This window comes from Salvelinus alpinus, chromosome 13 (genome assembly GCF_045679555.1).
Source record: "Salvelinus alpinus chromosome 13, SLU_Salpinus.1, whole genome shotgun sequence".
NCBI classification, from domain to species: domain Eukaryota; kingdom Metazoa; phylum Chordata; class Actinopteri; order Salmoniformes; family Salmonidae; genus Salvelinus; species Salvelinus alpinus.
This window is the reverse complement of record NC_092098.1, coordinates 2,596,291-2,614,882: the sequence shown is the minus strand read 5'-3', so window position 1 is coordinate 2,614,882 and position 18,592 is coordinate 2,596,291. Positions and strand designations below refer to the sequence as shown.

Below are 18,592 nucleotides of genomic sequence, written 5' to 3'. Positions count from 1 at the left end.
TGTGTGATGTCTGATATACATGAATACAAATGTATTCACCCTGGACATGAGACTTGCATTTACTTTAGACCATCTGAATCATAAGCTCCAAGTTGTCTTTGTTTAAGTTACCACAAAAGTCAGTGTGAAGACCAATGTGACAAACATGCTAGGAAAAAGTTGTTTTGTAATCTAACAATAATTTAAAAAATGAGAATACAAAACAATTGCATTTGGACATCCCAAAGATGTTTTTAGAAAGAATGCAACTATCGAGGCTTTCAAAGGGAACTGTATGCTGATAGCTGACAACAGGTTGGCAGGTTATTTTTTTATAAAAAATGTTTACCCCCTTTTTGTCCCCAATTTCGATCTTATCTCAGAGAGGCGAAGGTCGAGTCATGCGTCCTCCGTAACATGACCCGCCAAACCATGCTTCTTAACACCCACCCGCTTAACCCGGAAGCCAGCCACACCAATATGTCGGAGGGAACACCAACTGACTACCGAAGTCAGTGTAACCGATGGGAAATGGCTAGCTAGTTAGCGGTGGTGCTCGCTAATAGCGTTTCAATCTTTTGTCTGGACAAAAGGAGTATGGCGTGTCACCTTTTCTGTCCAGACAGTATCAGATATGTAGTCAATGTAAGACAGGGGTGTTGTTTCAGCAGAGAGGAAGAGGCGAAGCGAGAGGGGTCACTCTCGCTAAAATCTGTCCTGAATAAGCTCAATGCGTTTCGATCAAAATAATATGCAGACCTAAATTTGTCGACTGCATTACCGCCTTGTCACTATATATGGATCTCTGGTTTCAGCCACTTGCAAATTAGAAAGAAAAGTTGGCGGGTGCACAGTGCATTGTTCGGATGCTGGCTTCCCCTAAACCAAATTGATGTTTTTCCACAACTATATAATTACTCCTGTCTAAATGAAATCATTTAAAAATACTTAGCTACACAGGATCATTACCTTCTTTTAAAAAATAATGCTGTGGATTGTTTCAAATCACAAGTGCATAGGACTATGCAGTGGCGACCCGTCATTCAGGGCAGGTGGGGCTCAAAACAGGTGGGGCTCTGCATACAAACATGGTCTTTTTTTTGCTTTCTTGAATAAGGGAGCTCTAAAATGCAGGTGTTTAAGCCTAGCTCAGTGCTTTCTGTGGTGGTGGGGCAACCAGCGGAAAATACGGAGCGTAGGGGTTGGTAATGTTCTCTAGTTGCGCCGTGATTGGCTCAGTGTTCTGTCACTCATGGGGACTCTACGTCACAGCAAAAACTACCCGTATAACTCAAATTCAAGCCCCTTGGGTGCTGCCATAGTTACATTAGACTAGACTCCAAGAAGGCTCAAGGTCATTGGCACCAGATAATATTATGTCAAATCAGGTTATATCTATCGTAGCTTTGATTGGACTGATCATGTCAACATCATACTTTCAAAATCTTAGCTAGCAAGCTAGCAGTCATCATCATGAATCAAGTCAACAATCTACTGGCAAATCATTTTCAATCCTTGTAATATAAGAGAAAGTATGAAGATAAAACGTATCGGTGCTCATTGGCCATTGGACATAACCATTACACAACAAGTTGGAAATTGCATTTTCAACAATGAGTGGTTTGGAAGGAATCAGTGGCTCACTGCAAGCCTTGCAAAGTAATCACTAGCCTGCTATTCATTGGAGTGGGTGCGTGGCCCAAATCTGTGTTTTAGAAGCACCCACCTGTAGCACTCGCTCCAGCACGTATATCTCTCTGGTCACCCCCAAAGCCAATTCCTCCTTTGGCCGCCTCTCCTTCCAGTTCTCTGCTGCCAATGACTGGAACGAACTACAAAAATCTCTGAAACTGGAAACACTTATCTCCCTCACTAGCTTTAAGCACCAGCTGTCAGAGCAGCTCACAGATTACTGCACCTGTACATAGCCCATCTATAATTTAGCCCAAACAACTACCTCCTCCTCTACTGTATTTATTTATTTTTCTCCTTTGCACCACATTATTTATATTTCTACTTTGCACATTCTTCCACTGCAAATCTACCATTCCAGTGTTTTACTTGCTATATTGTATTTACTTCGCCACCATGGCCTTTTTTTGCCTTTACCTCCCTTATCTCACCTCATTTGCTCACATTTTATATAGACTTTTTTATACTGTATTATTGACTGTATGTTTGTTTTACTCCATGTGTAACTCTGTGTTGTTGTATGTGTCGAACTGCTTTGCTTTATCTTGGCCAGGTCGCAATTGTAAATGAGAACTTGTTCTCAACTTGCCTACCTGGTTGAATAAAGGTGAAATAAAAAATAAAAAGGGTCTCTCTTCCAAGCTTAAAAGGATAAACATTCCACATTGAACATGCTGTCAATGCAGCATGACTTTTGCTGCGTTCAAAACTACTGGAAACTCAGAACTGGGAAATCTAAGACTTCAGTGAGTTCAAGACAACTGGGAAATCGTAAAAAAACGAGCTCCGACTGGGAACGGTCATCCAACTCGCAATTCCAAGTCGGGAACTCAGGCCTCTTTCTAGAGCTCTGACCTGAAGATCACTGACGTCATGATTCAACCTTGTTTTTTTAATGAGTTCCCAGTTGTCTTGAAAGCACCATAAATCCAGAGAATGTTAGACATTGATGACAAAATTTTCCCAAGAAGGACCGCCGTGCCACCTTCCTGTTTAAGTGAGCACAGCACAACAAAGTGAGTCCAAAAATGTATTGTATGCTGCTGCTTAAATGATGTAATATGCCAGGGAGATATGTATACTGTAGCTAACAAAATAATAATACTAAGTGTATGTTGCGTAGTAAGCTGTTAGTAGCCCATGTGCCTCAACCTAATAATTAGGTCCCCCTTTCCCTCTCATAATTTAGCCTACTATTCTGACTTGGTGGTGCACATGTAGACTATAGTCTATTTTAGAGAAATGTAATCATCGAATATTGTAAGAGCTTTCATTGTCTGCTTATATACCCCCTTTATTTATCCTACGGTTCTGACTTGGTGTACAAGGAGAATACTGTAAGAAAGGCCCATATTCTGAATTCTGTCGCTGTACACTTCAAAAGTGCTGAACAAATAGTTATTGACTACGTCCATCCTAGCTCGCTCATTAATGTCTTAATCGAAATTACAGATTGCCTCTTATCTGCTCGTTGTCCCCTTATGACATAGTTTGGAGATCTCAATTGTCAGTAGAAACCAATTCTTTTAAAGCATGTCAGCCATATCAGCTATGTTTTTTATATATATATAGATATATATATATATATGTGTGCATTTCTCTCCAGAATGTTAACACCAATAAACCCATGCGTTTAAAACATATTCTGTAAATGTCCACCTAGCAAGCCAGGCAACTACAAGCAATTTTCTAAACAATGTTTCAGGTTCGTTGCTAGCTAGCTGGTTGGCCAATTCAAATAATGACCAGAGTATAGCTGACAATTAGGGGTGTGCCGAGTAGTTGGACAAAACAAGTATTATAACGGATATGGGAAATTGTCCTGATACGATTATGATCAGAGGTTTTTTTTTGTTATTATCCGTGATCATTTTTCAAATCGGGTGCTAGCGCGCATCTTTCAATCACATTCAAGGTGCTATGTGTCTGTAAAGAAATGGGCAGGCTGTATGTTGATCCTGCTGCTCTGACTGGATAAAGCGACAATGTATTTCTAAATCCACTCGCTTCGCTTCGTAATTTTACCCGAAGTTGCATGTTTCGGTCTGGTCATTTCTTGATGCTGCCTTCTGTTAGCCTGCTACTATGATAAATCAAATGGGTAGGATGTTTGCTCAAGCTACAGTGCCTTCAGAAAGTATTCACACCACTTAACAAAATGTGGAAAAAGTTGTTACAGCCTGAATTTAAAATGGATTAACTTGAGATTTCTTGTCACTGGTCTACACACAATAACCCATAATGTCAGAGTGGAATTATGTTTTACAATATTTTAACAAATTAATTAAAAATGAAAAGCTGAAATGTCCTCAGGAAACTGAGGATGGATCAACAACATGACAGAATGAAAAGAAGGAAGCCTGTACAGAAAATAAAATATTCAAAAACATGTATCCTGTTTGCAATAAGGCACTAAAGTAAAGCTGTAGCAAATAAATGAACTTTATGTCCTGAATACAAAGCATTATATTTGGGGCAAATCCAATACAACAATTCACTGAGTACCACTCTACATATTTTCAAGTATAGTGGTGGCTGCATCATGTTGTGGGTATGCTTGTAATTGTTAAGAACTGGGGAGTTTTTCAGGATAAAAAGGAAACTGAATGGAGCCAAGCACAGGCAAAATCGTAGAGGAAAACCTGTTTCAATCTGCTTTCCATCAGACACTTGGAGATTAATTCAACTTTCAGCAGGACAAAAACCTAAAACACAAGGCCAAATCTACACTGGAGTTGCTTACCAAGAAGACAGTGAATGTTCCTGAGTGGCCGAGTTACAATTTTAACTTGACTCTATTTAAAAAGGTCAAGACCTGAAAATGGTTGTCTAGCAATGATCAACAACCAATTTGACAGAGCTTGAAGAATTTTCAATAGAATAATGGACAAATGCTGCACAATTCAGGTGTGGAAAGCTCTTAAATAATTATGCAGAAAGATTCACAGCTGTAATCGCTACCAAAGGTGCTTCTACAAAGTATTGACTCAGGGGTAAATTATGTTTTTACCTCTTTACTTTGGTCTGGGGAAAAATGTATCCATAACTGATATAGGGGTTTACCGTCCTCCACATGGCTAACCTTTGTGTACTCGAGGAGTTAACTAGTTTGTTGTCTTCTTTTACTAAACCAGAAGTTAGTATCCTGGGTGACCTAAATTACGATTGGGAAATGCAGGCTTCAGTCAATCAAAAAAGCATGTGTAATGATCTAAACCTAACCCAGCTTGTGACTAAACCTACACGGCCCAACCCTAGAGATCCTGCAAAGTCAACTCTGATTTGATCTTAATTTAATGAATACACCAGAGAAATATGTTTCTACTGGTGTCTTCGCCCAAGACATTAGTGACCATTGCCCAGTTGTTTGTGTTAGAGATGTGTGGATACAAAAATCTAAGCCCCGTGTCATCACAAAGAGGAACATTTACAAATTCTGTGATCTTTATTTTAGTGACCTTGATCAGATGACCTGGCCTCCACAATCACCCAACCTCAACCCAATTGAGATGGTTAGGGATGAGTTGGACCGCAGAGTGAAGGAAAAGCAGCCAACAAGTGCTCAGCATATGTGGGAACTCCTTCAAGAGTGTTGGAATATCATTCCAGGTGAAGCTGGTTGAGAAGGCCAAGAGTGTGCAAGGCTGTCATCAAGGCAAAGGTTGGCAACTTTGAAGAATCTAAAATCAAAAATATATTTTGATTTCTTTAACACTTTTTTGGCTACTACATGATTCCATGTGTTATTTCATAGTTTTGATGTCTTCACTATTATTCTACAATGTAGAAAATAGTAAAAAAAATATGAAAAACCCTTGAATGAGTAGGTGTCCAAACGTTTGACTGGTACTGTGTATAAATATCTATATATACAGTTGAAGTCAAAAGTTTACATACACTTCGGTTGGAGTCATTAAAACTAGTTTTTCAACCACTCCACAAATTTCTTGTTAACAAACTATAGTTTTGGCAAGTCAGTTAGGACATCTACTTTGTGCATGACACAAGTAATTTTCCAACAATTGTTTACAGACAGATTATTCAACTATAATTCACTCTATCACAATTCCAGTGGGTCAGAAGTTTATATACACTAAGTTGACCGTGTCTTTAAACAGCTCGGAAAATACCAGAAAATTGTGTCATGGCTTTAGAAGCTTCTGATAGGCTAATTGACATCATTTGAGTCAACTGGAGGTGTACCTGTGGATGTATTTCAAGGTCTACCTTCAAACTCAGTGTCTCTTTGCTTGACATCATGGGAAAATCAAAAGAAATCAGCCAAGACCCCAGAAAAAATAATTGTAGACCTTTACAAGTCTGGTTCATCCATGGGAGCAATTTCCAAATGCCTGAAGGGAGCAATTTCCAAATGCCTGAAGGTACCACATTCATCTGTTCAAACAATAGTACGCAAGTATAAACAACATGGGACCACGCAGCCGTCATACCGCTCAGGAAGGAGACGTGTTCTGTCTCCTAGAGATGAACGCACTTTGGTGCGAAAAGTGCAAATCAATCCCAGAACAACAGCAAAGGACCTTGTGAAGATGCTGGAGGAAACAGGTACAAAAGTATCTATATCCACAGTAAAACGAGTTCTATATCGACATAACCTGAAAGGCCGCTCAGCAAGGAAGAAGCCACTGCTCCAAAACCGCCATAAAAAAGCCAGACTACGGTTTGCAACTGCACATGGGGACAAAGATCGTACTTTTTGGAGAAATGTCCTCTGGTCTGATCAAACAAAAATAGAACTGTTTGGCCATAATGACCATCGTTATGTTTGGAGGAAAAGGGGGATGCTTGCAAGCAGAAGAACACCATCCCAACCGTGAAGCACGGGGGTGGCAGCATTATGTTGTGGGGGTGCTTTGCTGCAGGACGGACTGGTGCACTTCACAAAATAGATGGCATCATGAGGGAGGAAAATTATGTGGATATATTGAAGCAACATCTCAAGACATCAGTCAGGAAGTTAAAGCTTGGTCTCAAATGGGTCATCCAAATGGACAATGACGCCAAGAGTACTTCAAGGTATTGGAGTGGCCATCACAAAGCCCTGACCTCAATCCCATAGAAAATTTGTGGGCAGAACTGAAAAAGCGTATGCGAGCAAAGAGGCCTACAAACCTGACTCAGTTACACCAGCTCTGTTGGTAGGAATGGGCCTGTAACGCTCGTCGTAATCCTCCTCGTCTGAGGAGTAGCAAGGATCGGACCAAAGCGCAGCGTGGTTTGAATACATACTTTAATATTTAAACGAAGACGAAAAACACTTGACAAAATACAAAACAATAAACGACGTGAACAAATGAACAAAAACAGTACCGTGTGGCGAACAAACACAGACACGGCAACAATCACCCACAAACAAACAGTGAAAACAGTCAACCTTAATATGGTTCCCAATCAGAGACAATGACAAACACCTGCCTCGGATTGAGAACCATATTAGGCCAAACAATAAACCCAACATAGAAACACATAACATAGAATGCCCACCCAGCTCACGTCCTGACCAACTAAACAAGACTGAACAAAGGAAATAAGGTCATTTTGACAGGGCCAAAATGCACCCAACTTTTGTGGGAAGCTTGTGGACGGCTACCCGAAACGTTTGACCCAAGTTAAACAATTTAATGGCAATGCTACCAAATACTAATTGAGTGTATGTAAACTTCTGACCCACTGGGAATGTGATGAAAGAAATGAAAGCTGAAATAAATCACTACTATTATTCTGACATTTTACATTATTAAAATAAAGTGGTGATCCTAAGACAGGACATTTCTACTAGGATTAAATGTCAGGAATTGTGAAAAACTGAGTTTAAATGTATTTGGCTAAGGTGTATGTAAACTTCCGACTTATATATATATAAAAAATGAGATAAGATCACGTTATTATGAAATAATTCAATCACTCATAATGAAATAGTCCATTATCTTGTTATTATCAGAAAGATAACGTTATTATGAGAAAGATATCGTTATTCTGAAATCATCCAGTTGTACATTATTTAGCAAAATAGCATTTATTATCCTGAAACGTTAGCATAGGCTACTTGGCAAGCTTGGCTTCGTCTCATGCACAGGTTCATATTATGGATGGTTAGCTTGAGTTTATCAACTTTTATTTTGTCCTTGGTTCGAGGCATTTGGAGATATTAGTGTCATTGAGCAATATACAGTAGATGGTGTTGTCATTAGTTTACATACATTGCGGTGAAATGTGAGTTATCAATTGCTCTACAGCAGATGGAAAAACAATCGGACCTCCTTAACATAGCGTTATTCCTTCTTGATCAACTGGGCGGACATGGACAAATTAATGGATACAAACTAATGCATCTTAAATGCATCCGAACGGGTTATGTGGTGACCCAAAACACAGTCAGGCATTTACTTCTAGACCCCCATGGGACTGTGCATTTTGTCAGAAGTCTCTTGGAAGGAGATCATCTAGCTACCTTACCTTCACCACTAAGAGGACATGGAGGAACAGTTTAGGTAAGTGTCCTTTTTGTCTTGTAATTTCACATTTGGAAGGTGAAACAATTAGCTAACATTATTATATCATTTCTAGCACAACAACTAACTTTATCTGAATGATGCACTGAAATTAACTACTCTCGAGGGGATCACTATTGTAGCTAGCTATGGCTATTCTCAAGAACAAGCAAGCCTCTATCTAAGAAGCATGTCCGACTGACTAATGAGCGCTGATTTAATCAAAAGCGCATTACAGGCTGACCACACCACTCGCGTCGCGTGCGCGAGCGTTGCAAAATACATTTTGAAATCTATGTTATACAATTATTGCACCAACGAGCGTCTGCGTTGCCAAGGGCTAAAATAGAAATCAGTTCTATTTCTGACGCAGATTGCGCTGCAAGTCCTGCCATCTCCTCATTGGTTTATAGAAGCAGGTACCCACGTGCCATCTCCTCATTGGTTATACCCACGTGGGTGACTGAAAGACAAACGAGGTCAGTGGCGGTAATGCACCTAATTAATGAAAGTTGCCAATCGCAATATAAAGTCAAGAGAAGAAAAACCTGGAAGGAAGAGAGATGACTAGAAACGATTCGGTTGACGATTCAATGTTTATATCCTAGGACAAATTAGCTAGCAACAGCAAGCTAACTAGCTAAATTGCCATAAATGTTTAATGCTTTTCGACCTGTCCCCAAATTAATATAATTGGTTCAGAGTATGTTTTGATATTTTAACCTGTGTGTCGTGATCGTGTTTCGTGTGGGGGGACAAAATAAATGTATGCACGATGGCGCACACACGCAGCCAGTTTGGGTTCCGTGTTACAGTGACTTGGAAATACAACGACATTACAAAGGGATCCTGAGTGGCGCTGCGGTCTAAGACACTGCATCGGCAGTGATAGAGGCGTCACTACAGACCCGGGTTCGATCCCGGGCTGTATCACAACCGGCCGTGATCGTGAGTCCCATAGGGCGGCGCACAACTGGCCCAGCGTCGTCTGGGTTAGGGGAGGGTTTGGCTGGGGTAGGCCGTCATTGAAAATAATTCTTAACTGACTAATTCTTAACTGACTTGCCTCGTTAAATACATAAAATAAACATTTTAAAGGGAGTCTAAAAATGTGTAGAAAACCTTTAGTCATCATTTTAATGTCACCAGATTGACTTCAGATGCAGTATAACGTTAGCTAGCTAAGATTGGGGGGAGACCAACACGGATTTCCAACTCGGATTTTAGCTAGCTACCGTTAGCATTGCTAGCTATTTTGGGCTAACTTTTTTAGCTATTGACAACATTCCCATCCATTTGACAACATGTTAATGATGGGAAAGTTGTTTCCTACTAAACATCTGCTTACTCCAGCAATATCTTATTTCCAAGTCACTATAGTGTTATTTAGACATAAATGTCGTTAGGCTCCATCTATAACGACTTTTGGGCACCAGTATGGCGCCTTCTTCTTCTTCGAGGTTTAACGATGGTTGGCATCCAATAAATGTTGCATTACCGCCATCTACTAGACTGGAGTCTAACTCCCTTATACTTTGCTTAATATATATATATATATTTTTTTTAAGCAAAGGGAGTTATACTCCAGTCTAGTAGATGGCGGTAATGCAACATTTATTGGATGCCAACCACTGTATATATATACATATATAATAATAATAATACAAATAACAAATACCCTACCATCTAACACTATACTCACAAAAAATAACAATAAATACCATACTCCACTATTTGAATCTATTTAGTTCTACTTCAGGCCAACAGCCTGAAAGGATGGGACACCACCACTTAACACACCCTGTAACTATTCTGATGTCTCGCACACCCAAATACCTCTTTGCAGCTACCACCACAACCTCTACTTTCCACGACTTACGTTCCATCCCTGCAGTACAGTTGATAACCATTACTATAAATGCCAAAAGTCCAATCTTACTGAAACATATATCACTTGTACTGGTACAGATCTACTACTCACACTCCTCCTCTCAGAAACCCTCCCCCTTGACCAATCTTCTACTTTCTTCACTGCCTCAGCATATGACAACTTCTGCACTACTCGAAACCTCAACCTGCCTCTCTCGCACTGGACATCTGATCCCCAGCCCCATAGGCACCCCTACAATTAACACATACCACAACTTTCCCCAATGCTACATATTTCTTTGTCTCATGCCCTTTTGCACACATCTCACACGTTGGAACCTCCCTCCAACACATTGCTGCCACATGCCCATAAGCTTGCCACCTGTAACAACATAATGTAGTCGGCACAAAAGCTTGTACAGGATCATTTATATTTCCTAACATCACTTTGTCAGGCAAAGACTCAACATCAAAACTCAACAGAACAGACAATGACTCCTCTGTTTCTCCACTCACGCCATCCTGTCTGCGTCGCACCAAACGGCGAGCATCACAAACACAGGGAATCTTCAGTTGGTCAGCTTTCACATTTACTGCTACCCCCAGTAATCACTCTTTCAATGGCACCCTTTTCTTGAGAGCAAAACAATTCACATCTCTTGCCCCCATTAGTTTAAACACGGAGCACCTGCTCCCTCTAACCAGCAAACACATACAATTATCACAAGACCACTTCTGGTTACCCTCACCGATTCCACAGCACCCAACTGTTTTCACCCACCCTGAAACCTCAAATGGATCAGCCAAAAGGCAAGGGTCCACTTTACCAAAAACGTCACTCCTGCTGTCACAGACTCATCTTTATCCTGACCCTTGGTGCAAGCCTCGTGCTCAGAGAACTTCACACCTACCACCTCCAATACTTCGCCCTCATTCACTTCCATTTCTCCGCCTGTCTTCAGCTCCCTCTGCTTACACTTTCTACCATTCTTCTTTAACAAACCATCTCCTTTTTCCCACAATTTTTAACCAACTCAAGCTCACCCTCTTCCTCCCTCTCTCTGACCGCCTCTTTTTTCTCCTTATGACAATGCTGCACTTCTCTTGACATACATCTTGTTCTTGCCTTATGACCATTTAACCAGCTGTCACAATCTCCGTACAACCAGCACAAACCCCTCCGGATGTAGCACTCAACAATGCATCCCACTTGTAAAGCAGCCACTTCGTCTTGATGTTCTTCTTTACCAATATCTACCTCAACGCTCTCTTTCTCCCGTATTCCTCGATTTCCTGGAACCTGAAGTCCGCCTCCAAACCTCTCCACTTCCCTTCCCATTTGGGCATTTACACGCGCCTGTCATTATGCGGAAGCAACCCAAAACTGAGGGTGTAGATGCCAATTAGACCCTCCGATCCCAGTATGGCGCCACCGGTAGAGGGTGCTATTCATAGGTTGCACCTCAGTCATTGGGCCATGTCATGCCATTGGTGGAGTTCGTTTTGCATGTCCAGATGTAAGAACGGCTTGAGAACGTTCTTAATGGTGGAGTTAATTTTGCATGGCCCGATGCCCCGGGTGAGCGGAGGTTGTCAATTGTATTCCATTGCATTATTTCTTAAGTGAAATATCCCCTCACCCGGGGCATCTGGACATGCAAAACGAACTCCACCAATGGCATGACATGGCCCAATGACTGAGGTGCAACCTATGAATAGCAACATTTGTTTAGCATTTGCCTATTTTGCCCAGGTCTCAGATTGTGTGTATGTGTGTTTGTTTGCCAGCCTGTCCGTCTGTCTTGGACTATTCTATATTAGGCACTACTACAGTGCTAGCTAGTACATGTTCATATGGATTTACAGAACTAATCATATTTCATTGATGTACAGGGTCCACTTTGACCCAAGAGAACAATCCAGACTAAGATTTTGCAAAAGGTAAGATCATAATGAATATGGACAGATTGGACTTGATCCTAGATCAGCACTCCTACTCTGATGGCGAATTCTCTCTCCCCCATCCTTTCTATAACTTCAGATTGGTCTATGATTAGTAGATGTGGGTGAGTGGACATACAGATCTGGAACTAGCCTGGCAACAGCAGCTCTTCTCAACTATTGGCAAGGATTCATTTGACATCCAATCACCAGGAGAGATGCTTTATCTTGCATTCAACACTTCTATTGCAGGAGAGGAGAGCACCTATCAGATCCCCCTGCTGTCCTTTGCCTCTTGGTGCAGTCTGCTGACCATCGCTGAGGCCAGGAATAACTCCACCAGCCAAAGTAGGAGCCATGTTAATCGCCATGCAACGGTCTACTGACCGAGGTAGACTATTCTTTGAGTAGCAACTAACTGACAGGCAGGCAGGCACACACACACGCATTTTACATTACTCGTCGGTATAGGTACCCTCTTCTCCCTTCAAGATGGTCTCCCATCTCCTTCATAGTAGCCTCAGCTGGACCCCGCTGCATAACCTCTTGGTCTAGAAAGGTGAATCAAGAGCTTCACCAGAGGCGGAAGTAGAAGTGAGACATCCCACTCCCAAATGTTTTCTGTTTCAATTCAAGTCAATGAACTAAGTAGAGCAGACCCAGCTGCTATCAGATTGGGTGTCTATGGGAGAGCCACCCCCTTAAATAGACAATGGTACACGGCCTGAGTAAACAATCTGAATTTATCCACCATCTTTGGCTTCCTCTGAAACTCCACCCTAAGTGTATCCCCAAAGATGGGGGAAGCACATCTGCTTGCTCTGTCCCTCCACTACTGTTTACACCATATTTGCTTGAACAATAAAGTTGTTGCTTGAGTCAATACTTTTAAAGATACATCTTGTTTCATGAGATAGAAAATCCTACAATAAATGCATATCAAGTGGTTCCTTGCCACTGTCAACATGAAAAGGTTGTGTGAGGTATAATGTAAATAACGTTGATATCATTAGTTCATTGATTTGTCATGGCCAATCTGAACATTTAACAATATACCCTTACTGTAGCCTTGTGGACCTATGATGGAAACATTGTCCTAAAGGTTACGCAGTCATTCTTGTCCTAAAAATGCACTGGTGTTCAACAAACAGGTTACAATTTTTCTAAGTAGTACGCAACTATACTAAACAAAAATATATACGCGACATGCAACAATTCCAACTATTTTACTGAGTTACAGATCATATAAGGATTAGGCCCTAATCTATGGATTTCACATGACTAGGCAGGGGCGCAGGCATAGGCCCACCCACTGGGGAACTAGTCCCAGCCAATCAGAATGGGTTTTTCCCCCAAAAAAGGGTTTTATTATAGACAGAAATACTTCTCAGTTTCATCGGCTGTCCAGGTAGCTGGTTTCAGACGATCCTGCAGGTGAAGAAGACGGATGTGGAGGTCCTGGGCTGGTGTGGTTACACGTGGTCTGCAGTTGTGAGGCCGGTTGGACGTAGTGCCAAATTCTCGAAAACAGCTTATGGTAATTATCTGGCAACAGCTCTGGTGGACATTCCTGCAGTCTGCATGCCAATTGCACACTCCCTCAAAACTTGAGACATCTGTGGCATTGTGTTGTTTGACAAAACTGCACATTTTAGAGTGCAGCACAATGTGCACCTGTGTACTGATCATGCTGTTTAATCAGCTTCTTGATATGCCACACCTGTCAGGTGGAAGGATCATCTTGGCAAAGGAGAAACACTCACTAACAGGGATGTAAACATATTTGTGCACATTTGAGAGAAATAATATTTTTGTGCGTATGGAATCTTATTTCAGCTCATGAAACATGGGACCAACACTTTACATGTTGCTTTTATATTTTTGTTCAATGTAGGTTTCCAACAAAGTGGACAGAACTTCACTAAAGAGCATGTACATGTCTGTATTGTAATTATATTTACAGAATACATTGGCCATATGACTATGTAACACCTACCGCCTATAGAGTTACCTAACATGGCCCAACTACCAGACTACAGCAGTTCCTTTTTACTGAGGGGGAACCATAGGAAGACTGGTTCGTGTCAAGCCACCCATTGAATTGGCTCATGAGTTCTGAGCATTACAATGGACCAGGCAACACTTTATAAAAAGTGTATTTTTAAGTTACAAGATTAAAACAACTGGCACTTCCTGTTTGTTAGCCAGTTCCAACAGTCATCAATCAATAATACATAGCCGGCTGGTAGTCTCAGACGGGTTGCCTCCCACAATGTACCGGCTTATACGTCTGCACGTTAAAAAAACGTCAGTTTGGCATTGAGGAACGGGCGGAGTTGGGACATCCGGCATTCCTACGTCACTGCCGTATCCGCATTATTGCCCTAGCACAGTGTTTCACAACTCCAGTCCTCAAGTACCCCCAACAGTACACATTTTTATTGTAGCCCCAGACAAGCACACCTGACTCAACTTGTCAACTAATCATCAAGCCCTTGAGTTGAATAAGGTGTGTTTTTTCCAGGGCTACAACAAAATGTGTACTGTTGAGGAACGGAGTAGGGAAACACTGCCCTTGCACAATGAGGAGTTCTATTAATCTGAGCTGCGGTGCAACGGGATGGCCTGTGAGGTCCTGCTCCCCTAAGAGGTGATCGACCACAAACACCGGTGGACTACAGGTTATAAAGAGGCAGAGGGCATGACATGCAAGGAGAAGAGTTAAGTAATATGCTCTGAATCACAACAGGAGGGTATTTCAACATTTTCAGGTAATGAAACACAGTTGGTTGGAGTGGAGGCTCAGTAGTTGGAGTTGAGTACTGTAGGATGCTTGTGGTAGGAAGCAACGTTTGTGGTTTCTGGAATGGAGATACAAGCACGTCAATTAGGATACACATAATATAAAAAGTGCATGCATTTTACTTTTCGGAGAAAGGAGGCGGTAACCAGGCAACTTTAGGCCAATTTGGTGTCACAACATCCCTTACTTTCCATGGGAGAACATCCTCACCTGGCTGATAATGGACAGATCTAAAAAGACAGGTGGTCTGCTGGAGCACCTAGAGGAGCTGCTGAAGTTAACTACACACATCAATGGCATTGGTCAGGTGTCCCACGCCCTTCTCATAATCTCCTGAGGGTTGGAAAACAAAATAGATTAGTTGAAAGGCACACTGTCAGGTTGGGATTAGATGAAGTCTAAATTATTATAAACTAACTATACTGAACAAAAATATAAAGGCAACAAGTTAAGTGTTGGTCCCATGTTTCATGAGCTGAAATAAAAGATCCCAGAAATGTTCCATATGCACAAAAAGCTTATTAAAACGTCTTGTCAATAGGGGGGGGGCGCTGTTTTCAAAAAAATCGTGCCCAATTTAAACGGCCTCGTACTCTGTTCTAGATCATACAATATGCATATTATTATTACTATTGGATAGAAAACACTCTGAAGTTTCTAAAACTGTTTGAATTATATCTGTGAGTAAAACAGAACTCATTTGGCAGCAAACTTCCAAATAGGAAGTGAAAAATCTGAAAACGAGGCTCTGTTTCAGGGCCTGCCTATTCAACTGGCTTTTATTTATCGATATGTATGCACTTCATACGCCTTCCACTAGATGTCAACAGGCAGTGGAAGGTGGAATGGGGTGTCTAGCTTGAGCTGAGGCCGAACAAGAGCTTTTGGAGTGACAGGTCCGGTATTTTCTTTGTCTTCGACGGCGCGCGAGGGACCTCGACATTGTCTTCTGAAAAGCGTTCGGTATACATATACGTTTGGCGAATATCTCCGGCTCTGATTTTATTTGATACATATGATAATAACATTATAAAGTAGGTTTTCAACCGAGTTTTATCAGTTTATTCAACGTTTATTGGGACTTTTGGAGTTTTCCGTTCTTTGCGCCAAGAGAGGATGGGAATGTTAGCAACCTTGGCTAGCATTCTGGCGCGAATTCGACAGAAGAAATGGACATTCTAAAACCAAACAACGATTTATTCTGGAAATAGGACTCCTTGCACAACATTCTGATGGAATTCTGATGTTATTTCGTATTTCTGTGTAATATGTTGATGCCTATTCTCCGCCGTGTTGGTGAGCGCTGTCTCACAATAACCCAAGCTGTATGTTGTGGTAAAGTTATTTTAAAAAATCTAACACCGCGGTTGCATTAAGAACCAGTGTATCTTTCATTTGCCATACAACAAGTATTTTTATGTAAAGTTTATGATGAGTTCTTTGGTCAGATTAGGTGAGTGTCCAAAATATCTCCGGACATTCTGGGGAAATGTTGCTACGTATTCACAATGTATAACCACGATTTGCAGCTCTAAATATGCACATTTTCGAACAAAACATAAATGTATTGTATAACATGATGTTATAAGACTGTCATCTGATGAAGTTGTCCTAAGGTTAGTGATTCATTTTATATCTATTGCTGGTTTTTGCGAAAGCTACCTTTGCAATGAAAAAATGCGTTTGTGTGGTTGGCTATTGTGGTAAGCTAATATAATTCTATATTGTGTTTTCGCTGTAAAACAATTAAAAAATCAGAAATATTGGCTGGATTCACAAGATGTTTATCTTTCATTTGCTGTACACCATGTATTTTTCATAAATGTTTTATGATGAATATTTATGTATTTCACGTTGCTCTCTGTAATATTCTGGCTGCTTTGGTGCTATTTTTGATGGTGGCTGCAATGTAAAACTATGATTTATACCTCAAATATGCACATTTTCGAACAAAACATAAATGTATTGTATAACATGTTATAAGACTGTCATCTGATGAAGTTGTTTCTTGGTTAGTGACTAATTTTATCTCTATTTTGTCGGTTTTGTGAAAGCTACCTATGCGGTGGAAACATGGTGAAAATATGCGGTTGTGTGTTTGGCTATTGTGGTTAGCTAATAGAAATACATAGTGTTTTCGCTGTAAAACATTAAAAAAATCGGAAATGATGGCTGGATTCACAAGATGTTTATCTATCATTTGCTGTATTGGACTTGTGATTTCATGAAAATTATATTATATGATATCCCTGTCCCGTTAGGCTAGGCTATGCTAGTCAGCTTTTTTGATGAGGAGGATCCCGGATCCGGGAGGGTGATGAAGTAGAGGTTAATCTCAAATGTTGTGCACAAATTTGTTTCATCCCTGTTAGTGAGCATTTCTCCTTTGCCAAGATAATCCATCCACCTGACAGGTGTGGCATATCAAGAAGCTGATTAAACAGCATGATCATTACACAGATGCACCTTGTGTTGGACATTAAAAGGCCACTCTAAAATGTGCAGTTTTGTCACACAACATAATGCCACAGGTGTCTCAAGTTTTGAGGGAGCGTGCAATTGGCATGCTGACTGCATGAATGTCCACCAGAGCTGTTGCCAGAGAATAGAATGCTCATTTCTCTACCATAAGCTGCCTCCAGTGTTATTTTAGAGAATTTGTCAGTATGTCCAACCGGCCTCACAACCGCAGACCACGTGTAACTACACCAGCACCTCCACATCCGGCTTCTTCACCTGTGGGATCGTCTGAGACCAACCACCCGGACAGCTGATGAAACGGAGGAGTATGTCTGTCTGTAATAAAGCCCTTTCGCTCCCAGGCCCACCCATGGCTGCGCCCCTGCTCAGTCATGTGAAATCCATAAATTAGGGCCTAATTAAATTATTTCAATTGATTGATTTCCTTATGTGAACTGTGAATCAGCAAAATCCTTGGAATTGTTGCATGTTGCGTTTATATTTTTGTTCAGTATAATATAGAAAATAATTTATTCCCCAAAAACTTCTGTAAACTCCTAATCAGGCAACAGCCCACTTACAGTCCCCGGTACTGTCCCCTGAGGGAATATAATCATTCACTATTGTAAGTCATCCGACCCTGATAACATTTAATTTATAAAGTAAAATCAGCGCCTCTAGAAGAATGTGAAGCCCCTAGTTGATAAATGAGGCTGGTGGAAGCAAACGGGATTGTAACTGTAATCCACCTGGAAGCCAAAGCCAGCTGAGGCCACTATGAAGTAGATGGGAGACCACGTGGCACCTAAAGTGGAGAAAGGGAGGTGAATGGGATAGGAAGGAAGATGGGGCTACCTGTGAGTAGAGTGCTGTCACTATAAGGTCAAGTCAAATGTGAGTGCGTTTCAGTTGCTACTCAAAGCATAGTCTACCTCGGTCAGTAGAGCGTTGCATGGAGATGAACATGGCTCCTACTTCGGAATTCTTCCTGGCCTCAGCGATGTTCAGCAGAATGCACCAAGGGGCTCACCTCTCCTGCAAAAGAAGTGTTGAAAAGGATAAAGCATCTCTCATGGTGATTGGATATCTAATAAATCCTTGCCAATAGTTAAGAGCTACTGTTGCTAGGCAAGTCCCAGATCTGTATGTCCACTCACTCACATCTACTAATCATAGACCAGGGGGTCAATCTGAAGTTACAGAAAGAATGAGGGAGAGACAGAATTCGCCATTAGAGTAGGAGTGCTGATCTAGGATCAGGTCTACTCTGTCCATATAATACTAGTATTCATTATGATCTTATCTTCTGCAAATTATTAGTCTGGATTGATGGTGT

The 18,592-nt window shown here is 41.1% G+C and overlaps 1 long non-coding RNA gene across 2 annotated transcripts; it reads right to left on the bottom strand.

Annotated features, from left to right (window-relative positions):
• Positions 1–13,204: 13,204 nt before the first annotated feature.
• Positions 13,205–18,572, bottom strand: LOC139536651 (uncharacterized). Of its 2 annotated transcripts, XR_011667362.1 has the most exons (4): positions 18,189–18,572; positions 18,006–18,061; positions 15,007–15,129; positions 13,205–14,854 (listed from the first exon to the last, which is right to left on the bottom strand). It is a non-coding gene; the product is annotated as an uncharacterized lncRNA (long non-coding RNA). The 2 variants fall into 2 exon arrangements; XR_011667363.1 differs by lacking the exon at positions 18,006–18,061.
• Between the last annotated feature and the right edge of the window lie 20 nt (positions 18,573–18,592).